The 24,992-nt window shown below is 48.3% G+C and overlaps 1 protein-coding gene across 1 annotated transcript in view; it reads right to left on the bottom strand.

Annotated features, from left to right (window-relative positions):
* Positions 1-24,992, bottom strand: part of BIRC6 (baculoviral IAP repeat containing 6) — a 1,973,616-nt gene that overhangs the window by 1,532,420 nt on the left and 416,204 nt on the right. The gene's annotated exons all lie outside the window — the stretch shown is intronic.

Here is a 24,992-nt window from a genome sequence, read left to right as displayed (position 1 = left end):
TTCTCTATAACATTAGGTATGCACGTTATATACATGCCTTATATTCCTCTTTCATGTAAGTTCAATCAGGTGTTGTTTTGAAGGTCTGAAAACAAATCTAAGGCAATCAATTTCTACTCGGGGTAGATTAAGGCAAACCCACAAAATATTTAGATTAAATGCTATACTCCTACTGTGTGTAAAGGTCACCTTTGAGGGCACTTTTTGACTTTAAAACCTGTTGTCTCACAATGGGATACGGTCGACATGTAACAGATTCTACTCTGCATAACTATTGTTTGAGCAAAGTAATTTAATTTGCAGCGTGAATTAGAGAATGAGAAGCAAGTGGTGTAGCAACCAAGAGGATACAGAGAAAAACATGTTATTTACCTTCAGTATCACTATTCCTGGTTAATAATCTAACTGCAAGTTCCTCACCAATGATTATACCCATGCGCCGTATGGAATGTTTTAATTTATAGCAATTGCTCCTGCACAGAGCCACATTTGAGCACCACACCCGCGCTGACATAAGCTTAGCTTGAACTCTTCCGTGCCCTCAGGTGAATCTACTATGTCGTATTGGAAACAACCTGGGTGAATTTAATTTGGGACCTTTGGAAAATCACAGGAGTCTGCTCCACAGAATAAGGAGAACAGAGGGCGGGGAGGAATCTGCGGTTGTAATGTCCACCAAAAGGATAATGTTACTTACCCAGTAAGCATCTTTTCTTGGTATGTAGAGCACATGCTTTGCATACTCCTGCCATCTAGTGTTGCGTCTGGATGTTTGTAAGTTGTTTTTCTTCGAAGAAGTCTTTCCAGTCACGAGGTAAGGTGACTCCTCCGTTCGATGATAGTGGGCATTGGCATCTACTCCATTGTTTGATTGTTTTCCCGCAGAGGATGTGTGAGAAAGTGGCTCTGTATATACTGTTCCTTAATAGGTACAGGGTGTACAGAGTCCACAGTCAACCAGGGTTTGACAGAGGTTAAAGTTAGATATAACCTTACTCTCTAAAGTGGTAGCTTGTTCGAGCAGTAAGGCAGTATCAGAGGACAGTGTAAAGCATTTGTTGTACACACTCAGTCAGCAAATGGTCTCACACACTCAATAATGAACTCTAGGGGGGAGGAGCCTAGCGCTTGACCAAGATGGCCGCGTGAGCTCAGAGCTCCCGAGACCCTCGCGCCCTCCGTCGACTATCCTGTCTTTAATCCTGTCGGTATGCATGGCATCGTGTGGATGACCTGTCAGGGAGGCGATTGATGCTACCCGCGGTCGGATCGCCCACCGGGAACCGGACTTATGCCTGGCGGAAGATTGCGGCCTATCTCCCGGGGATGCCAGGGGCTAGAGTTGGCAGGATGCCCGACTCCTAGTTGAACAACAACGGCCAGGCGAGGTGTGAACTGTCGGACGGAGGTCCCCGTCCTTTCACTTTCGCTTTCTCTCCCTTTGTCAGCCCTGCCCCTGGAGAGCTCTTGGTGGCTTTATTACCCTATGGACGCTCTGCAGGCTACTCTGGCGGCCCACTGCAGAACTGATCACTCCTGACTCCTTTCGTTGAGAGGGACCCGTCTTATCTGAACCGACCTGCCTGGTGTCAACCATGTCGGGCAAAGCAGAGGTGGATCGGCTGAAGGCTAAGTCTACCAGGCGGGGAGCCTATACCCAAGTCAATAGCATGGACCGCTATGCTCTGCAGAAGGGATCACCGAGTGGGTCGAGCCAGTCGCTGGATACCCAGAAGGCGGCCTCGCCTTTGGCCCCGGAGCTCTCACTACAGGATGTCATGGGCGCGCTCGAAGGGATGCAGACTTCGATTGGGAGACAGTTTGATGCCCTGGCGCATAAGGTGGACGCCATCTTGGTGGATGTCAACCTGATCCGTGCGGACTTGGGCAAAACGAATGAACGGGTTAAGAACCTGGACCTCAAGACCACGGGCCTCACCGATGATGTCACGGAACTGCAGACCGAGGTTCGTAAGCTAAGGACCGAGAGTGATCTCGCCGCCCGCCGGCTGGAGGACTTTGAGAGCCGGGCCAGGCGCAACAACGTGCGCGTCATCGGGGTCCCGGAGTCCTCGGATGAGGCTTCGGTTGACCTGCTTGTCGAGGACTTGGTGCTTAATCATCTGCAGCCTAAGGGTCTTGGAAAGTTCTTTGCGGTTGAAAGGGCCCATAGAGTGCCGGGTGGGAGGCCCAAGGCGGGTGCCCCGCCGAGGCCGATCGTCGCCCGGCTCTTTCATTTTCGAGATCGGGACGCTATCCTGCAAGCATCGAGGGTGACGGGCCCGGTCCCCTTCCAGAACGCGTCGGTGAATTTCTATCCGGACTTCACCCAGCAGGTGCAGAGGCAGAGACAGGGCTTTCTGGGGGTGAAGAGGCGGCTCCGGGAGAGAGATCTGAAGTATGCCATGCTCTTCCCTGCCAGATTACGTGTGGTGCACGAAGATCGGACATTCTTCTTTGACTCTCCTGTTATGGCCGATGAATGGCTGGACGCTTTGCCCCGACGACGGACGGGGGCGGACACTGCCGAGGATGGAGACAGTGGCCGGGATGGGCAGGGCTGATTTTTCGGAGCCGGTCTGACTCGATTTGGCTATATTTGAAGACTTGCATAGAGTGCAGTAAATGCGGAGGGTTGCGGGAGGACGAGGGGTGCTCTTTTCCTCCCTTAGGGTACTTTTTGTAGATTTTGGGTTTTTGTAGGGCGACAGGCACACTGCAAGTTGGGGGGGCTTTGTAAGCTGCAGCAGGGGTGCAGGGTGGGGGGGGGGTTTCTGGGATTTTGGGTTTGTTGTTGGGGGGTTTATTTCTGCAAGGCATGGTGATTATTTCCAGGACTGTTCCATGGTGGCTCTTCGGGTGTGGGGTGGGCCTCTTTACGTTTGAGGATGGGGGGTAGGGGTTTAAGTGTTATAAGCTGGAATGTTAATGGTTTGGGGGATCGCATTAAGCGTGGGATTGTTTTGCAATTCTTGAAACGGTCAATGCCGGATGTTGCCCTGCTGCAGGAGACGCATCTTATAGGTAATACGTGCTATGCTCTGAATAGGAAGGGTTATAAATTCATAGCCCATTCGGGATTCTCTTCCGGGTCCAGGGGTGTGGGCATCCTAGTCAGAGCCTCGCTGCCATTTGAGGTGGACTCCACCATTTTTGATGATAGGGGGAGGTTTGTGGCGGTGGCGGGGCGGTGGGAAGGGAGAACTTTGGTTTTGGTTTCGGTTTATGTCCCGCCGGCCCTGCAGGCCTCCACGTTCACAGATCTGGGTAGGGCCTTGCTGGATCTCCCGGGGGGTATGCTTGTGGTGGGAGGTGATTTCAACGCTGTTGGCTCCGGTCTGCTGGATAGACACCCGCCCAGAGACACAGGGGGGGCTCAGAAGTGGCTTCCAGACTTCCTAGACACGCTTGGCCTGATAGACTGCTGGAGGCTCCGGCACCCCACACAGAGCCAATACACGTTCCACTCCGGGGCACATGGTAGCCTTTCCAGGATTGATTACCTACTCACTCTGGCTGCGCATGCCTCATTGGTTTCCGAGGCTAGGCACATGGCGCGTGGTATATCGGACCATTCGCCAGTATGGATCCGGCTGGATCTGGGTCGGGAGGGAGGAGGAAGGGTGGCCCCTATCAACCCGTGGTATTTCCGAGACCCCAAGATGCGCAGCGCGCTGGTAAAGAAAGTAGATAATTTCTTCAAGGACAATCAGGGATCCGTGGACTCGGCAGTGTCGCTGTGGGAAGCATTTAAGACCGTGCTCCGAGGGGAAGCCCTCTCCCTTGTAGTAGCTGCCAAGCGGCGGAGAGATGGTGAGGTTCTGCAGGTTGAGGAGGAGATCGCGGCTCTGGAGGGAGCGCTAGAGGAGGAGGTTACAGAGGCCTCACTGCATGAGCTTTGCTTGAAGCAAACTGAGTATAAGGACCTGGTGACAAATGCCGCTAAGACCCTCAGTAGGGAACAGCAGGGCCGTTTGTATGATGTAGGTGACAAGGCAGGGAAGCTCCTGGCTTGGCTGGACAGAAAAGAACGGGTCAATAGAGTCGTGCCAGAGTTGACGGGAGAGAGGGGAGAGGCGATTGTGGAACCTGAGAGGATTGTAAAGTGTTTCTCGGACTATTTCTGTAGGGTTTATGCTTCAGTGTCGGACAGGCCGCCCGAGGACTCGTGTGACCTCCTCCGTGATATCGAGTTGCCCTGCCTCTCCGATATAGATAGGGACGATCTAGATGGTGACATAACGGTTGACGAGGTGGCGGGGGCCATCCGCGCGTTAAACTCGGGTAAGGCCTCGGGACCGAACGGCTTGCCGGTTGATCTGTACAAGCTGTTTCCGGATAGGGTCGCCCCTCACCTGCGCGCCATGTTTGTGGAGGCGCGGGGGAGTGGGACCCTCCCGTTGGACCAGCGACTGGCGACGATTGTGGTTATACACAAAGAGGGCAAACCCCGAGATAAGTGCGCCTCATATAGGCCTATCTCACTCCTTAACGCAGAGCCGAAAATTCTGGCCAAAATCCTGGCGACCCGATTGATTAGGGTACTTGGTGACTTGGTCCACCCGGATCAATCCGGCTTCATCCCGCACCGAAACACAGCGTTAAATCTTCGGCGCCTCCATGGCGTAATCGCCAGGGCGGGCACGCTGCGTGAACCAGCTATTGTGGCGTCTCTCGACGCCACGATGGCCTTTGACACGGTGGAATGGGCATATTTGTGGGCCGTGCTGACCAAGTTCGGCTTTGGCCACGGTTTTGTGAGCTGGGTGAGGTTGCTGTATGAGGGGCCTCTTGCGAGTGTGGTGGTGAATGGTCGGGCGTCGACTCCGTTTCAGCTTGGGAGGGGTACTCGGCAGGGTTGTCCCTTGTCGCCTTTGTTGTTCGCCCTCGCCCTTGAGCCGCTGGCTGCGTGGATACGTTGGCACCCGGATATACGGGGCCTTAGATGGTCGCCTGAACACGAGGACCGTATTTCGCTCTATGCTGATGATATCCTGCTGTATCTTGCCTCACCCAAGAAATCACTTATAGTGGTCTGTGACGTACTCACATCATTTGGTAGGAACTCGGGTCTCGTTATCAACTGGAGTAAATCGGATTTGTATGTTCTTAGTGGCGAGGTACCACCGATCCCTAGAACATGCTCGATACAGGTCGCTCAGCAGGGCTTCGTGTACTTGGGGATCTTTATCTCCATGGACCCTGCTGTGCGATATGAGAAGAACCTGCTCCCCCCCCTGGCACGCCTGAGGCGGGATGTTGAAGGCTGGCGGAGGCTGCCGCTCTCCCTCATTGGGCGTGCGGCCCTGTTCAAAATGATGTCTCTACCCCGCTTCCTCTACGCACTGCAGAATACTTTGGACTGGGTACCGGCCAAATATTTTCGGGAGGTCGAAGGCCTCCAACGAACGTTGCTGTGGGATGGGCGGCCGCGAATAGCTATTGCAAAGTTGACGCTTCCATGGTACGACGGGGGCATTGCGCTCCCAGACATCCGACGGTACTATTGGGCCACCCAGCTGAGCGCGATTAATCATGGGTTGTATGGCCCTGCCCTCAGCCCTGGGTATGCCATGGACAGGTGGCTGCTGCGTGGTGGTAACTACTACAGGGCGTTGTACTCGCGGTCCCTAGACTCGTCCCTCACGGGGCCCACTGGTGTGGCAGTGCGTGTGTGGAAGATGGCAACTGACTCGCTGGGCTGGAAGGATAGGCTCACCCTCGCTACCCCGCTGTTTGAATCGGAGATGCTGGGAAGGCTTTGGCACACAAAAGGTTTTGATAAATGGGACCTGATCGGCATCTCCAGGGTGGGAGATGTGCTGAATAAGGGGAAGGTAAAGTCCTTTGAAGAGTTGCAGATGGAGTATGAGCTGGGGCCTTCCGAGTGTTTCCGATATATTCAGGTGCGTCACGCCCTCCGATCAGTCCTCGTAGAGGGTGAGAAGGTGCCTCAGTCCTCTCCTTTGGAGGACCGGGTCCTTGATGGCCATATGCTCGAAAGTACGATCTCGCTCATCTATAAGAAACTGATCAACGTCCGGGCGGACATGCTTCTGGGGCTGAGGGACCAGTGGACTAGGGATGGCCTCGAGTTGGATGACGAGGATTGGCAGTCTGCTGTTTCCTCTCCTAAGGAGGTTGCGATCCCGTCGCGTCTGAGGCTGGTGCAGCTTAAAATACTGCATCGAGTGTATGTGACGGGGCCAAGGCTGGTTCACATGGGATTCTCGGAGGACGGCCTATGTAGGAGGGGATGTGGTATGGTGGGTACTTTCCTGCATATCATTTGGGAATGTGGTGTCATTACGGAATTCTGGAGGAGAGTCCATGCAGTGATGGGGGAGGTGACGGGCATTGCTATGCAGCCGGAAGCGCGGTGTTGCCTCCTGAATGTCTGGGGGCCCACTGACCACGATGCGGCACAGACCCAATGGGTGACTCTGGGCAACATGGTCGCTAAGAGGGATATCGCGCGACTGTGGGGCTCCGCGGGGCCCCCCACATTGACCGCGTGGAAAGAAAATATGGACTGGAGTATGCTAAGGGAGAAGACGGCATATTGCGCTAGAGGCCGCCCCCGGAAGTGGCACGCCATCTGGGGGCGGTGGAATCAATACAGGGGGGGAATATGTGTTGCCCCGGATCTGGATCCTCCCGAGGAACAGCTTTCCTCCTGACCTTCTTTCCAGCTCCGTATGGTTAATGGACCCTTTTTTGGCCTCTGCTCTCCCCCCTTCCTCTTTACACTGTACTGTAACTGGTAGATGAGTGGGGTCCGGCCTCCCCTGGGGGGCTTTCACCATGGGCTTTCAGTGTTCTTGCCTTGCTGGGGTTTGTTGTGTGTTTTGTGTGTACTTAAAATTGAACCTTTGCACTTCTCCTGTCACGCTACTGGGGACGCATCTCTGTTTCTATATATCGATGCTGCCGAACCTCCGGGTTGTCGGCTGAATAGCTGTGTCCTCACTTTTGAAAATAAAGGTTTTTATTAAAAAAAAAAAAAAAAAAAAAAATAATGAACTCTAGGCCAATGGTTTATATATAAAAAATAAAAATTAAATGTGTTTGCACCAAAATATATATTGGAAGCACAATTAGACCTCTGAAGGAGAGGATTCAAGAACACATTCGTGCCATCAGAAATAACAACACACAGTATCCCCTGGCAGTTCATTTTAATAGTGAACACACACCAATTGATTTACAGAGAGTTGGCTTCCATGGTATAGATGCAATAAGTCAGAATGTACGGGGGGCGACATGACGTCGCAATTACGCAAATTAGAGAGTACCTGGATCATCAGACTGAGGGCGGTGGAACACGGGTTAAATTGTGATAAAGAGCTGTGTGAATTCCTATGAGCCATGTTGAGACACCCATATGCCCTTTCACTGTCATCTTTACTATTATATACATCTGTTGGTTTCTCCTTTCTCTTACACTCTAGAGGTAGACTGACATGTGATAATGTGACTCCATACTAATAGACACTGGGCTTATACCCCCCTTTTTTTGTCTACTGATACTATCACAGGATGATTATACCCCTATATTTCGAATGAGTACAAGGTTATCCTTACCCCCATTAGGTTTTACTGGTATTGGACGGGTTATTGGTGCATCTGCATTTTCGCTTTTTACCTAAATGGATGGATTATTTTCCCCCTTCAGCAACATATGTGCCTGTTACACCAAGGACACATTTAACTTTATTCTTTTCACCAATTGCTGATCACAATGAATAGGTACATGATCCATGCAGATACATATAACTTAGATTCCACTGTCACAACGATGTCCCCGCAATGATATAGTCGTTAGGGGGCAATTTTAGCATTTCTATGCTCTTTATGTATTTTACCATATTTGTTTATGAGGCTTTTGGAGCAAGTCTAATTTCTAACTTCATATGATTGACGTATAAATACTAAGATAGCTTCACCCATCGTCGATGAGTGAAGTGAGCCTTTTTTTCATGTTTATTAGATTTACTATTACACAATGTGTCTTTGAAGGGCTATTACCATAAATAAATTACATCCTGGTTGCAAGATTAATTTTTAAACATTCGTGAGGTTAAGTGTTTCTATTTACGAAACTTTGCTAAACCTAATGGAAGAATATGGCAGAGTCCGCTTTCTATGACCATTGGGAATGAACATAAAGACGGCAATAATGGCACCCGCGTTTATAGACACGCCGAGTTGCCACGCGTCTCCGACAGGGTTTCGTTGCCGTAATCAGGTAAAGTCCAAACTACAAAGTTGTGGTTTACTGTTTTTAAGTAAAGAGCGCTGGACCCGAGTGTACGTACTTTACAGTACAGCGCTCAATGCGTAGCCAGATACATTCACGAGAGCGTATTAGCTTTAACGATTAAGATCATTCTCTTTTTTAAAAAAAATTACATTTTCTAACTTCGTTGTTGGGAATCTTTATTGATACCACATTACTATAATTGTCAACACAGGGCTTATCAAGGTCCGACACCTGTTTCCTAGACTTGAAGTGGAACCCTACTTACAACACGTTATACAGCTCGATTACAACGTGTCCCAGGCTGACATTTAAACACTTAACAAGAAGATTAACGTGGACACTGATTAAACGGGGTAAGAACTAAATGTAATAATGACTTCAATTACTCATGTGAGCATTACAAAACTTACATCTATATTAGGTCTCTGGCTCGACATTTGTCCCTCTTTTTTATCAGAACTAATCCAGAAAAAGATGGATATACAATCCTCAACTCTAATCCACTTAGGAGACGTAACTATGATTTGCTAGGTGAGAGGAATATCTATAACGTTAAGTGCTGTTCACAAGCTTTGCATTGCACTATCGGTGTCTTGGTGGTGGTAGATTTCTACGCATTGAGGTTGTTGGATTTACTTTCTGAGCTCCATCATGGTGTATAGAAGAAATTGTCTTTGTATTGCTGACACGTAGTTTGTTTTTAACCAGATCTGGTCGGACTGATATAAGGTGTACACTATAACTAGTGACATCATACATCAGGCCAACTTCTCACATTCATTATATCAAGAGGATACATATAAAGGTTGTTTAGAGTATTCTAGATCCACTCATGACGTTGGGCTAATCACTTACATTGTGCTGTATTTTATAATGTAACCAGGATGATGTTTCTTTGTTCGTAATATGAATAATGCTTTATTTATATTCATGGGTTAATCATCATGTGTTTTCCTGTTTAAATCATCTCACTAGAAGGTTGGAGTTGCGTTTCCCACGTCTGTGAGTTCAAAACCGGACCTGTATAGGGACGTGGGAAACGTAACCAATGACAGAATGAAACAATGGATATTTACATTTATTTTCACATTTGAATTGTTGTATCTAAGGGCATCTCTATGTGTTTAAACATTGTGGTGACTTCCACGGATCATATTCGATTATTGTACAATTATTGTTTTATATGTATTTTCCTGCAGCCTTGAAAAAGCCCAGTGGGCGAAACGCGCGTCGGCTGTTGCTGCTTTGCGTTGTTTTTTGATGATTAAAAAAATCTGCAACAGGACCTGATTGGGAAACTTCTTTATATTGGATTGCGAAAAAGGACACTTTAACAATTGACTATTGTTCATGTTGCCTAGGTTTTGACCAAACCTTTGGATTATAGTGATTCTCCTTGGGTGTGCTCAGGTGTAAATTGACTTTGTATGTTGCCTTAGGATTCGTCCCAAGGTTGTTTATACCCTGATGGGTGGGTATTGTTGACACCGTGATAGCACCTCTATATGCGAAATGTAAAACATATATGCTATTTGTGTTTCTTACTGTGTTTGTGGATGTGCAGATCTTGAATGCAAAAACCCATGTCTTTTGTTATTATAAAAAATATATGCTTGTTTTATTTTAGGACCAACACTTGGATTTAAAATATACTTTCTCAGCAAGAGCTGTTTCATATAAATACTTTTGCAATATCCAATAGACTTTTGTAAACAGTTACAATTGGTTGCAGTAGGCAACTCTATTTTTAACACAACAATGCATTGAGCTCAATGGTAAATTCAAGTTATTTGCAACAGATTACTTTAGATTACTTTTGGAATTCCAGGACTGGATCCTAGATTCAGTCCTGGGTCAGTACTCAGAATCAAGTGATGAAAGTCGACTTAATTACTGTAATGATTTTTAAACAATATTTAACTATTTTAAAAGTTGACACTTAGAAAATATTTCAAAGAAAACAGTCAATGATTCCCTATGGAAAAAAATTCAGGTTACAGGTACAGTATGTTCTCGTTACTTTTGTAATCCAGTACTGGGTGCCTAGACTCAGTACTGGGACCTTTATCCAAAACAGGTAAATAATTACGTTTTCAGATATTATACGATTTTTGAAGAATATTTAAAGATTTCCGAAATCGACACTTGGAAGAAATTTCACAGAAAAAAAGTCAATGGTTTCCTATGGAAGAAAATTGAGTTAAGGGTAAGTACAGTTGTAAGTATTGCTGGGCACCAAGATCCAGCACTGGGAGCTCACCTAAGAGCAGGTGAGTAATTTCGTTTTCGTTACTCGGCTGATTTTTGGTGAATATTTTAAGATTTGAAAAGTGCACACTTAGAAGAAATTTCAGGAAAAAGCCAGTCAATGTTACCCTATGAGGAAAATAGAGTTTGCGGTTTAAGGGTAAGTACTCGACTCGCAGAGATGAGGTTCTGGGCATAGACTCAGGGGTCACCCAGGGTCAGGTAGGTACAGTTGGTTCACCCTCAGCGGCTCTAGGGCGGCCGGGTGCACAGAGAGTTAGGCCCAATGTTATCCTATGAGGGATAGGGGGGGCCTTGGTTGGTGGCTGCTGACTGGCAAGCCACGCGGCTGTGGGAGCTGGGCTCCTGGTCACTTACTCAGGGCAAGTGGGGAAGTAGGTAGGTGTAGAGTTTTCACTGCCAGGGCCACTCGGGCGGCTGGGTGCAGAGTGCTTTTGAGCCTTCGGGCGCTCAATTGATTTCAATGGGAAATCTCCGGTTTAGAAAAAGACTGCAAGCTCGGGGACGAGGACTCTTCAGGTGCCACCACCACTTCGAGAGGTAAGTTGGGTAGTTGGAGGATAGGTAGGTACCCCGGAATTGGGCACAGGGTGCCGTGGGGCGCCGCGTGCAGGGGTGCCTTTTGGTGTCGGGAAATCTTACCCTCTGTTGATCGCGGTTGGGGGGGCACCTTGTTCTGAGGCTGCACGCTTCTTCAGGAGTGTCGAGGGAGGTCCTTGGGTGCCGGACTCGGGGTCACAGTCGCCGTGGGGTCGTCCTCAGGGTCTTTGTTCACTCCGGCACTGGCCAGGCTTGGCTGGTGCAGAGTGTGCTGGGTTCGCGGTTCCGGGCTGCTGCCAGAGATTAGAGATAGGTTTTGAGTAGAGCCTCTACTCATGGGAGTCCCAGGGGCTTAGAGCCAAAAGGTAGCCAGGTCCTCCGGGGTTGGTGAGGTTGCTGGCCACTTCTGGGGCAGGAACTCGCTTAATAGCTCCCTTGGCCAAAAGGACTGTAACTTCCTGATGGAGCAGGGCCAAGTGATCCTCCGACATGCGATGGAATTGAGGTGGCATGGATGGAGGGGTAGTCTCGAAACGGAGGGAGTAGACCGTTCGGACTATCTGCAAAACCCACCTGTCTGACGTGATGGTTTGTCAGTGGGGGAGGTGATGGTGTATCCTGCCGCCCACTGCCAACTGGTGGACCTGAAAGGACAGTCTAGGAGGGTTTGGAGGCTGCTGCAGAGGGGGCGCTTGAGGACTGGCCCGTCCGCTGACCCCACTGACTCACAACGCTGGGTCCCACGTGCTCGGCCAAGCAGGAGCTAAACAGTTTGCGCAGGCCTGTGGCTCTGGGCGGAACGTGGTGGGGCGAAAAGCAGACTGCGTGGGACGAGAGTAGGCCTGGGCTAAATTTCCGTTCTGCTCGCGGAAATTGCGATAATTTGACATTTTCGCATTCCGCGGAGAGCGCGAAAATGTCAAAATTTCCGCATTCCGCAGCTTAGCGATAATTTGTTTCTTGCTCGCGCTGTAAAATAATACATTCTCGCGATCGCCTTACCTGAATCCTCGCATTCGCCGACAAGTTTTCCCGATCCGGTCACGTTCTCCACAAGATGTTGGATTGTTGGTAGCCATTTGCGTTGTCTCGCGACAGTTCGCGCCCGCAGTAATGTCATTGGTCGCGCGATCACGTCTTTCTTCTCGCGATCATGCACCGTGAGAAGAGTGAAAACAAGATGGCTGCGCCCGCGAAGAACTGCATGGGTAAGTTGGCGAGCCGCGACCATGCAGAAAATACCGCGAACGGGCGGGAAAAAAACTTCCGCATCTTCGTGATATTTCCGCGTGTTTGCGGAGATTTTTAACATTTTCGCGATAATTAGCAAAAGTCACTTTCGCAAATTCCGCCCACCCCTAGACGAGAGGTGGTAGCGAGGCCTAGGCATCTGGCCGTAGCATGAGAATCCTTGAAGCGTTCAAGCGCGCTGTCCGCTTTGTCGCCAAACAAGAAACGGCCATCAAAGGGCATGTCCAAAAGAGTAGACTGGACATCACCCGAAAAGCCAGTGGACTTCAGCCAGGCGTAGAGTCGTGGTGCTACCGGCGTCGAAATTGGTCTGCCTAGCGAGTTGGCGGTGTCCAGCCCACACCGAAGGGCGAACTTCGCTGCATCTCTACCCTCAGGGACTGTGCAGGAGAGAGTGGCCCTGGCCTCCTCCGGGCACTGTGGCAGCACCTGCGCAACCGTATCCCCACACAGAGTGGGAATAACGGCCCAAAAGACATGCGGTGGTCACCGACCGCAGTCCCAAGCTGGCGGAAGAAAACATCTTCTTAACAAGATGGTCCATCTTTTTGGATAGCCTGGGGGAGCAGTAGGGAAAGCACCCTTCGAAGTAGAGGCTTGGACCGCCAAGCTCTCAGGGGTAGGGTGTTGGGAGAGGAAAAGTGGGTAGTCCGGGCCGGGCGGTGGTGTTGGGCAATCATAATAACCACAGGAGCACCTGTGCTGGGCTTGGACAAGGTGCCCAGAAGGTTGTCGGTAAGGGCCTCATTGAACGGCAGGAGGGGCTCCGAAGAAGCTGCTGGCGATGAAGCACCTCGGTCAGGAGGTTAGTCCTGACCGCCACTGTCGGAAGTTCAAGTTCTCAGCTGCCCTACGCAACACCACTGTGAGTAGGTCGACGTCGGTCAGGCTCCGTGTACAGGTCAGGATGGAGGCCATGGTCGAAGTCGGCTGGGCACACAACCAGCGCTGGGGGGGGGTGTCATCAGTGTTGTCTGTGCCAGGTGGAGTTGTCGTAAGGTTGACCGGCGCCGATCCAGATCCAGGCCTGGATCCCTGGGGGCCCCGCGGCGCCAGGAACGAAGCCGCCGGCATCTAAAGCCTAGAAACCCCAGCCGAGTCCGGTGGGCCGAAAGGAGTGCTGGCGTAGTCGGGCTGCCAAAAAAAATTGAGTGGAGGGCTTTGTTAAAACTATGTAGTTGGGCAAAGGTCGCTCCAGCTCCCAGAAAGGGAAGGAGGCTCAAAGTGGAACAAACATGCTCCTCGGGCAGAGCCTGATGACTACCGTCCGCATCCCACGTCAGCCGATGAACGGGGAGAACGCGAAGAGCGACGATGCCTCCTGCCTTCTTTTTATGCTTTGACTTACTCAAAGACTTCAATGAGGAGTGGTGATGATGGCTCCACGACCGGTCCCGCGACCTCCCTCTCGACCGGGACCTATAACATCACGGGCGGACTGCCGGGCCTCAAGAAGCTTTCGGGACTGCTCATCCAAAGACTTCGGGTCGTGGTTGCACTCCAAAAACCAAAGGCACACTAGGTGCGAGTCCGTAACCGACATCAACTTGTGACAGGAGTCGCAAGCCTTGAAGCCAGTTCGAGGACGTGACATCCCTACGTGCACCAGGAGTCGAAAAGAAGTCGACAAAAGTCAAAAAATTGTAGTCAAAAAGTGACCAGAGGTACTTCTCTCTCCGGATCTGCGCTGGCAGCCGCACAAAAAAAAAGAACCGACATCAGCACGCAAGGGCGGCGTCTAAGTAGATACCTCAACATCATCCCGGTGATCACGACGCCAATGATGAATGCGGAGTTGACCGACGCCACTTTACGACGCGCAGGGGTACTGCTACAAAAAAACTTCTCTGGATCCAGTCTGACACCGGAGGGTAATTCGAAGGTAAGGAATCTATAACTAATTGTCTCTTTCAGATGCGTCTGCTGTTAGCACAGTCTGTGGAACAGGGTAGGTGAAGGGTCGTCCTTTGGATACATTTTGTGGGTTCCACCACTGCAAAAAGAGATAAGGGTGCGGCCATCTACCAACACTAGATTGGTCAACCGACTCTGTGACTGATTCCATTGACTTGCTAAGCATTCTTGAAGGGGACGCATGTGAAGTCTTGCATGGGGAACATTCACGATACAAGACGCCATCATTCCTGGCAGTTGCATGAAGACTCTTGCTGGTAACTATTGCTCAGGCTGAAACAGAGAGAAGAGACTGAATACTGAGAATTCTTGCTGCATTGGGAGAGGCTAGAGCTCTTTGAGTGTCTATGGCGGCTCCCAGGTAAGTCTGTGTGTTGGAAGGCTGCAAATGGGACTGCAACGTATTTACTGTAAACTCTAGTTGATGCAGCAAGTGGATTGTGGTTTGTGTGTGTTGAAAACATTTCTGGTAAGTACAGTTTTTGTTGAGCCCGTCGTCCAGGTATGGGAAGACATGGATGTGCTGTCTTCTCAGATGAGCTGCGACTACTGCCAGGCATTTGGTAAATAATTAGGAACCAATGGTGACTCCAAACGGTAGTACTTTGAATTGGTAATGTTGAGCCGCTATCACAAATATGAGATATTTGCGATGAGCGGGGTGAATTAGAATGTGGAAATATGCATTCTTTAAGTCTAGAGTAGACATGAAGTCACCCTGCTGTAGAAGTAGGAGCACTTGTTGAAGTGTCACCATGTGGAAATGTTCTGACAGAATGTAGTGGTTTAGTTCTCTGTGATCCAGAATAGGTCTCAAGGAGCTGTCCTTTTTGGGGATTAGAAAATACAGGGAGTATATGCCAGACCCTTGATATTGTGATGATACAGGCTCTATGGCTCCTTTTAGCAAAAGGTACTGGACTTCCTGTTTGAGCAGGTGTAAATGTTCTGGTAACATTTGGTGAGAACGAGGTGGAATGTTTGGAGGATTGGTGGTAAGCTCCAGGCAATAACCATGTTGGATAATTCCAAACACCAATTTCTCTGTAGTTATGAATTGCCAAAAGGGTGAAGGATAGGAAAGTCACTGTTTGTTAGGGAAAGTTGAATTACGTGGTGTGGAACCTTTGCCCTTGTTCCCTCTATATCCTCCTCTAAAGAAGCCTCTTGTGGAGGAAGATTGATTGTGGCATTTGTACGATGAAACATTATTGGATAAGGTCTTGGACCGCCCACGGTAGAAGGAGCAACAAAAAGAGCCACGATTTGAAGAAGACTGTAGGGCTCCCATTGATTTAGCTACTTCAGTGTCTTTCTTCATTTTCTCCAAAGCCTGATCTACTTTGGGCCCGAAAAGATGCTTTTTAGGTCGAGCTTGAGTCAGCGCGCATGCGCTGCTCTGGCAATGATCTGCTGTAGTAGAGTACGGAGGAGAAGCCCTGCCCACTCCCCCGTGCATATTTGTCATTTGCTTGTGTCAGTGTCCTTCATAAATGCAGGCTTCTGGTTCAGTAATAGGCTTGTTAGTCCCGACTTCGTACCGCCTTGTATTCATTTGTTACCTCCCATGGCAACTGGCCCCCTTACTTCGCTTGTTACCCGGTACGTTATCTGGAAGCACTATTTTGTTCAATTAGTTTCTCGTGGCAGGCAGGACATGCGCTGCTTCAGCTGGTTTCCCTTTCTGTTCGCACCGAGGAAATCTCACGCCAAGCACTGCCCTATGTGTTTACAGGCTGGGCAGGGATCACTGCTTCTGCAGCGTCACAAGGCGGTGGCATGCACAGAGGGAACAAACAGGCTTTCACCTCTGAACGCTTGGCCTGTTCCACCTGCACCACGTGTGCCAGAAATTTGAAGAATGCTTCTCAATACTATTTGTCCTCCACAGCGCCAGATGTAGACTATGAAATGGAAAAGGGCAAACAAGAAATGCGATTAGATGCGGTGGATTTCAAGCAGCTCCGAGGCGAGGCACCGGGCCTCTGAGCCACATACCTCCTCTCATAAGTCAATACTGCCATTAGCGAAAGCCTCTCGCACCTAAATATATGTCCCGGCATCCCCTCACAGCAGCACGACGGGCTTTTCTGCACCCGAGCCAAGAATGTAGAGCACGAGGAGAACATTGTTTATTTGATAATTCATTCAAATTATCTGCTATCTCTACTTTAAAGGCTCCAGCTAGTCCTTTGCATAAAGCCAAGAATCCAACACTAGGCGAGGGTCCGGAAAGGTTCGGAAGGCAAAATTCGTGTACATTTGACAGTGTTCTGTCTCCCTTTATGGGATACATTCATTAATTACAGGCTAGGCGCAAAAATACGACTCAACTGCACCCACACTGCTTGCTATATACTGTGTCTTTTCGTGTTCCTGCATGCTGACAAGGCTACAAGGGGTCAGAGGCAGCCTTAAAGCTGCATGTTGATGCTACATATAACGCAAATATATTGGAATAGAATCTTAATGCTATATTTTATAGCATACAAAAGGTCAACCCCCCAACCTATTCAAAGCAACATCTTTGTTGATGTTATGCATACATATACATACATTTTGAACCTTCATTTCTCTGGGGACCAAAAATGATTATTATTATTTATTAAATGGTACTGTGGATCTGCAGGTAAAATAACCATTTGCAATGCAATAGTTCTCGCATTTACGCGAGTATAAGATATTGGCATTGTAAATGACAATAACTTTTATTTATGTTTTAAAAACCAAAACATAAATAAAAGGCATTGACATATACAATGCCAGTAGCTCAAACTCTCGTAAATGCGTGACCTATTGCATTGCAAATGCTTGATATCAAATGGAGTATTTAAGACGGAGATTAACGATGTGTTTCAGTGCCGAGCCAGGGAGTCAGAAACATCTTCTCGGTGTCGACCGTGTCCAGTAGGTGGAACCAAAGCCTTTTGCTTGGTCTAAGTTGGATTTCGGGGTAAGGGGTGTTTGGTACTCACAGGACGTTGATCTTGTGGTATGTCGTCTTCATTCTCGAAGTTAGATTCCGGAATAGATACAGGCTCTTTCTGCTCCTCTTCGGCCACTTGTGCATCAAATTCTTCTTGCTCGGATTCCTCACCAAAGATATCCAGTGTGTATTCGGCGTTCTGGCTTTGCATTTCACGATGTTGAGCCCGAAGATCGAAGAGCATTTTCTTTGATCGAAACGATCTGCACGCGTCGCAGTCTTGTTCCTTGTGTTCCGGAGATAACCACAAGTCGCACACTTCGTGTGAATCAGTGCGCGGATACTCTGCTTGGCACCGAGGACAGAATTTGAATGCAGTCTGTTCCATCGACTGCGAGGTGGACCAGAGCGGTTAGGCCCGACAGGCTTCCACAAGTCTTCCGATCGAAAAAGAAATGTAGTTCAACCGATACGCGGAGAAGTGGGATACACATACGAAACAATACTGACACGGGTATAGTGGACTGTGCACCCAGGGGAACCCGAAGATCGGTTTCTAACCAGAGCTAAGCAATTCACGTCCAAACCAGAAGGCGCAAAAAAACAATCTAACAATGGAGTCGATGCCCATGCGCACCATCACCGAAAGGAGGAGTCAGCTTACCCTCTGACTGGAAATACTTATTTGAAGAAAAACAACTTGCAAACATCCCGATCCAACACTAGAAGGCAGGAGTATGCAAAGCATGTGATCTACAGTTCACATGCCTCAAACAGATCATTACAGAATGGATACTTCTAACCACAGATTCCACACCCTGAGTATTTACCCAAGTGGTACCTCCCAAACGGTGGAGGGTCTGAGAAGGGAACCCACACCAAGAACACCTGCAGGACCAAGTGGACAAAATGGACCCTTTGCAGACTTGAGTGCTAAGGCAGTAATGATTGGTGAATGTATGCATGGATGCCTATGTAGCACCTGGCAGATGTCCAGTACTGGAACACCCCTCATCAGCACTGCTGAGTCAGCCTTAGCTCTTGTGCAGTGAGCCCTTTGACTTTTCTTGGCCACGTCTTAGCATGTTTTATACAAAGAATGATGGTTATTTTCTTGAAAAGGGTTAATTTCTGCCCAGCCCCTCCCCTCCTAGCAATGGCAAAGCTGGTCATCTACTCAGTACTAATCATTTCTCTCAAAGTAAAAACTGAGCTCTTTTTGGGTGCAGCCAAGGCAGCCTTCCCTTCTCCTACTTAAGATGGAAGACAGGGAGGGAACAGACTGGCCCACATGGAAGAGCAACACAATTTCCAGCAGAAACGTAACACTAGTGTGCAGCACCAATTTGTCAGGAAAGAAGATGGTGTGGAGGGGTTGCACTGCCAGTGCCTGGAACTCACTGACATGGAACACAGAAGTAACTGCAATGAGAGACATTGTTTTGATAGTTAGAAGTTGCAGAATACAGGTTTGCATGGGTCCCAAAGCTGTACACATCAGGAATTTATAGACCAAGTTAAGGTCCCATTAGGGCATAATGACAGGTGTCAGTGGGCACATGCACTTGACTCCTTTCAGGAAATGCATAACCACAGGTGACATGAGTAACAAAAGTTGGTCAGGTAGATGTGGAAATGCAGAAAAAACCTCTAACCTTTAATCTACTAAATCCAAAGCATTGGTGGGCAAGAGATTGCACAAACAAAAGATCAGATAACTTGGCATGTAAAGCATCAACTTAACATCCCTGCACAAGGAACACACTCAGCCAACGGCCCAAATATATAGATTTGGTAGACAAGTGCCTAGTTGCAAGAATAACATCCAGTGCTTCAAAACATAAATCTAAACCACTCAGCGCCACTGTGCAATCTCCAAGCATGGAATGTAGGTTTCGGAGATTTGGGTGGAGGACCCTGCCCTCCTGCTGAGAAAGGAGGTCCTCAAAAAGAGGTAGTCAGATCGCAGGGCAAATTCTCAAATTCACCAGATAGAGGTTCCACACTCTCCTGTCCAATTGTGAGCTATCAAAATGATCTGAGCCCAGTCTTTACGGATCTTCAGAACTCGAGACAGGGAAGATAACGGTAGAAACATGCCCACTGCAGATGGAATGAGTCTCTAAGGAGCATCCTAGTGGAAAAACCATTATGGAGTAATTGTGACAATGCATGATCTTGGTGGTGGCAAAAAGATCCAACCAAGCCATGCCCCACTGGACAAGGAGACCTAGAGCCACCTCCAGATGAAGATGTGATTCCTGGTCTACTACATCATATCTGCTCAGCTCGTCAGCGCTGAAGTCCAGTGAAGCCAGCAAATGAGTGATTACAAGAAAATTCCCCCGTAGGTTGAGCCATATTCAAAGGTGCAGCAACGCCTGACGGGGCCTATGAACCCATACTCGGGTGTTACAGAACCACATAGCTGTCATATTGTCTGCTAAGACATGAACTGGCCTCCCCGTGATGGATGGAAGATATTCAGAGAAAATTGAATGTTGCGGAGATCTAGGAGATCAACATGGAGCTTTGCTCCAGTGAAAACCTAATCCCCTGATCTTCTCTTCTCCCAGATGGAAGTACGAACCCAGACTATGCATCAGTCATCAATTTAAGCCGATTGAGCAAGGTACTAAAGCCTCCTGCAAAAAAGGTTAGTGTCCACCTGCCAACCAATGAAGATCCAAAGTTGTGCCCTTCTAATGCAGACACTGTGTAATAGACTAACCGAGTAGGCGATTACGCTGCAAGGCTCGCATTTGTCAGTGGGCACGAATGCACAAGTCAAAGAACATTCACAACCAGCTGTGCCAAAACTCAGGAGTGAGCCAAAAACATTGAGATCATAACTGAATGTATGGGATTCGCTGCGCAGGAGGAAAAGCCACAAATACCGTGTCCAGGATGTTCCCTATGAAGGGAATCATCTGCACGGGCATGAAGTGGAACTTTGGCACGCTGATGGAAAAACCCAGCATGTAAGAGGTGGAGGTGGTCTGTGGTACACTGTGGTGAGCCTGTTTTTAGCAGCCAGTCATTGCAGCATTGAAATACATGCATCAACGACCGGCGAAGATGAGACGCAACCATCTTTATAAACATCCAAGGGTCAACAGTGAGTCTGCAGGGTAGAACAGCAAATCAGAAATGTTTTAACAGCACTGCAAGCCAATGGCAGCATGTGTGGAACAGCAGGATGGGCACATAAAAATGCATGTCCTGCACTTTCAAGAGCACCATCCAATCTCCCCACATCAAGGGAATAAAGAACCTGGGCTAAAGTCAGCAACCTGAATTTGTCTTTTTATAACAAGGCAATCTAAGAGTGAAGATCTATAATTAGTCAGAGCCTTCAACATTTTTTGTGCACCAACAGAGAGCAGGAATAGCATTCCTTGCCTTTCTCCATCTCTGGTACCTTCTCAATGGCCCATTTGACTAAAAGCAATTCGGCATCAGAATCCAGTGAAGTCTTAGCAAAAACAGGTGGGGTTTGTTCTGGGAGCAGGGGTAAGAGGATGTGAAGGGTAGGGTACAACCTCTGAACAATCTGTAACACTCACTGACCCGACGTAGTGGCATAAGAGGTGGGTGGGAAAAATCTAATTATTCCCCCTACTGGCCGAACAGTTGAAGCGATCAGAGAAAAAGAAGCAAACTGCTGTCTATGGTGGTGTGCATAATTCTAGCACCATTGTGTCCTCTTCAGCCATGAAACGGCTGGACTGGCTACTGCATAGGTTGCCTGGGAAGTATCTAGCAGTAGGCAAGACCCCCACAAGTATCCTCTGCACTTCTGGTACTGCTGGTGGAACTGATGTATTAAAGAAGCCAGGTCCAAGGAAAGCACTGTAGCCCACCCATCCTTAGACATTTGAATGCAGAAACAGTTTTTTTCAACAAAAAAGTGTGGTGCCATCAAAAGGCAACTGAGATGCCAACATGTCTCCAGAAAATCCTGTGGTGCACAGCCAGGCATGGCACCAGACTACTACACTGGTACCCATTGTGCATCCACACAATCCATCATGTATAGACCTGTTCTCAAGACTTATTTTGCTGCACCTTCACAGCCTATATTATCTGGGCAAAAGTGTTTCAAAATTCATCAGGGACAGACTGCAGGATCTCACAGGTCATGTCCCAGAGAACATGTGTGTATTGTTAAAGCAGGTGAACAGCATTCAGGCACTGTAAAGCCAACCTGGCCAAATAAAAGATTCTTTTTGCACAGGTGTCAAAACACTGATTCCCTGTCAGGAGGCACATTAAGGAATGAGTTTGGATTCATGTAAACTAATGAGCTCCTTGGTGTCAGATGCTGGATCAGAATGCCAGAGGCGGGCCAGAATAAATCTTAGGCAGCTTTCAATGTTTCCATCTGTGCCTCACTTGAAGGGCAACTAGGGCTCTGAGGTTAACAGGCTGTAAGATCTATGTCAAAAGGTTAACTTTGGTAAGACCAGTTATAAGTAAAGTACTTCAATTTCTCAGTCAACTACTACCACAAATAAGGCAGTCTCCTCACTTTGGGGAGGGCTGATAATGGAGGAGGAGAGACAGTGGGGGTCTACGTCTGTCCAAGGGTACTTGTCAGTTCCACTGGCAATCTACCGATCTAGGTAAAGGCAAGCATCCCAATGATGTGTGGGGTACAAGTTATTTGCTTCCTCAATATCATCTTTCAAAGTCCTATCCAAACAAGGCTTCCAGTTTCCTATACTCATGGTGTTGAGGGAAAGGCTGGGGGTCCTTCAAAGGTGGATAGTCCACCTTAGTTATCTCAATGTTATAGAAGCCTGTCCAAAGCCAAACTCTGTTCCGGATCCGAGATGGGCATTGGAAGTGGATTCAGGGCTGATGCCACTTGCAACGGAGTCAACGGCAAGGTAGTTTGCACGCACTAGGTCTCCGGTACCTGAGTGCTGGCACCACAGGGTCAGGCTGCGCTTGGGCCAAACCAAATAGAAATCTAAGTATAGACCCCAGTGGCTCCTTGGGACACAAAGGCTGGGCAGAGAAAATCCAAATCATCACGAAAAGTTGCAGCATGGCCTCCATCTGCTGTGGGGTCAAATAAAGCCTGAGAAACTCAGGCTATGCTTGGACCAGACTGATAACAGGCTCAGAGTTAGATGAGAGGGCTGGAGTCAGACCAACTGCCCGAATTGTCCCTGGCGTGGAAAGGGCAAGACAGACTCACCCAATTTGGACTGGTGTTGCAAATTCCCCTTGGACTTAGCCTTTGTCTTGCCCCAAGACTGAGCTCCGGTGCGGGCCGGGATCTGAAGAAGTAACTGGTCCATGGCTTGAAGAAGGAGCATGTATGAGACTTGGACAGTGAACCACTTTGGTTTTGTGCACTGTGATGTGAAGCTTTGCCACCCTCTCCCTCATGGCTTTCGGATGAATCAGAAGTCATTTGTCACTCAACTGAGTCATGCCTAAACTCTACTCACAACATGCAGAGTGTAAAGAAATGGGTTATTGGTTGAGAGGGTGGAAGCCCTACTCAAGCAACAACGACAATCCTAGTCAGGGTGAAATACAAAAAGTAATTAAATTAACCTGTGCTAAACCCTCTGGTGGCAAGATCAGCACAAAGCAGTTAGGCTTAACCTCTTCTGTGCCCATGACGAGATAGTCTCGTCATGGAGCACGGTCGCGCTGTGCCCATGACGAGACTATCTCGTCATGAACCCCACCCACTAATGCAACGCCCGGCACAGGAGGGGGAAAGGGCGTGGCACTGAAGGGGTTAACTTCGAGGCAATTTGCTAAGTAGTTATGCAGAGCTTCAAACAGTAATGCAGTGAAAACACAACACAAGAAAAATCCCAAACCAAATTATCAAAATACGGTCAACTTCAATAAAATAAATAATACCAGAATGCCAAAAAACGGAAAAGTCACAAGTTCAGGCCAAATGTGATGGAGCACAGCTCTGACACAGGATCAAGATAAGTCCTGCAGAACAGTCACCTTCTCCAGTCCGGTGCGAAGAGTTCCATTCACACTGAACGAGACCGCAAAGAGGAGGCTTTCAGTACAAAGAGCAAGTTGAGTGTTGAGCAGAAGGTCATTGCTGTTGCAGGAAGATCTGGTCGTCGCTAAAGCTCTGCATTGGCGGTTGTCACTGCGGTCATTGCTATATTGTGGAGTGCAGATAGAGTTGCCAATCGTCTTGGATGGTCATTATCGATGCAAAGAGAAAGTCTCATTAAAGCTTCACGTTTGCGGTCATTGTGGGAGTCCGAGATTCAGCGCCAGTCTGCAGTCACTTGGAGCCCAAACTTAAAGATTTTCACCTTTTCTTCCGAGAGGAGCTTAAGTTGATACCAGCCCAGAGCCTCGGAGGCAAATCATGGGGATCAGGACTCACTCCAGCAGAGGCTAGCAGCAGAGGTTAGGCAGCTCCAGTTGCAGCAAGGCCTCTGAAGCTTTTTGTCTCCAATTAGCTCATACAGGGTGTCACCCAACTGACCCGTAGAATCATTCTGTGTAGCCTGGGAGCTAGGCAAACAAGTTCCATATTTCTTCTGCAGAAAGCAAAGCAGCCCTTCAAGTAGCAGGGTAGTCTTCCAACAGCAGAGCAGTCCTCCTTCTGAATCTTCCACAGATCCTGGAGTGTTTTGTTGAGTGGCTCTGGAGGTCCAATATTTATGCCAGCCTTTGTGCGGGGGATTCCTTGACCCACCTCTAATACTGGTTCTGAAAGGTTTTGCTCCTTTCCCTGGTCAAGGATTTACAGTGTCTGGGGTGACAAAAAGCAAGGCAGGCCTGGTGTCAGGGTCCTTTGTGTATGCTTTAAATAAAGCTCTCAGAAGTGCAAATGAGGCTGGGTAAAGAACAAGTTACTTACCTTCGGTAACGATGTATCTGTAAGAAACATTAGTTAGTTAGATTCCTCACCTTAGAATATCCCCAGGCGTCAGACTGGATCCGGAAGATTTTTCGTCAGCAATACCCCTTGCGCGTCGCTAGGCGTCGTCTGCGGCTCCGCGTCCGTCGTCGGCGACGTGTGCCGGAATGACGTCGGAGTACTTAGACGCCGCACTCGCGCGCTGACGTCAGTTCTTGTACATAGCTTTCCGCGCCAGGAACGCAGAGCCATGCAAAGACCGACACTGGTGCCAAAAATAAAATCTAGGGGCCTGAAAAGGATAACCTTAACCTAGGCTTTCCTGTTTTCAGTTTCTATTTTTGGTAAATTCTGGTGGTTTTTTTTCAGTGTTTTCAAGTGATTTCAATACCTTAAAAAAACAGTGGTTATCAGTGGTTACACATTTTGCGCCATTAAAAACAACAGAAACAGTGTTTTTCCTGTGTTTATGGAACGTTTTGCTTTTATTATTGCTTGCTTTCTGCACTGATAGTCAAGGGTATATAGACAATGTACGTACAGTGTACATAAGGTCCAAATACATTTTTGCAAATCATACTTATTGTAGTACACCATACAATACTTCTTTAGTGAGTCTTTGGTCATGTGCGCTCACATTTTCCTTCCCATGTAAACTTTTTTTTGTGAAAAGACCCTCTCAACATTAGCACTTGAGATGGGCAACGCCAAAATAGCCAGTACACAATTTGCTAACTCTGGCCACTGACATAGCTTTCCATGCCAATAGTAGTGCACTTGAAGATTGCAATTCTCTGGGCAGGTTCGGAAACATTTGTGTTGAACTGGGCGCTTATGCCATCAGAGTTATTGAAGCAGTCAAAAATGAAGCAACACATTTGAAACTACGGCGAAAACTCACAACAGTGAGGTTTCATTGACTTCAAGTGCCATGGTTGGTGAAGGGACACTTCTATGCATCATAG

Source organism: Triturus cristatus, chromosome 6 (assembly GCF_964204655.1).
Source record: "Triturus cristatus chromosome 6, aTriCri1.1, whole genome shotgun sequence".
Classification (NCBI taxonomy): Eukaryota; Metazoa; Chordata; class Amphibia; order Caudata; family Salamandridae; genus Triturus; species Triturus cristatus.
The sequence above is the reverse complement of the archived record's forward strand: the minus strand, read 5'-3'. Positions and strand labels throughout refer to the sequence as shown.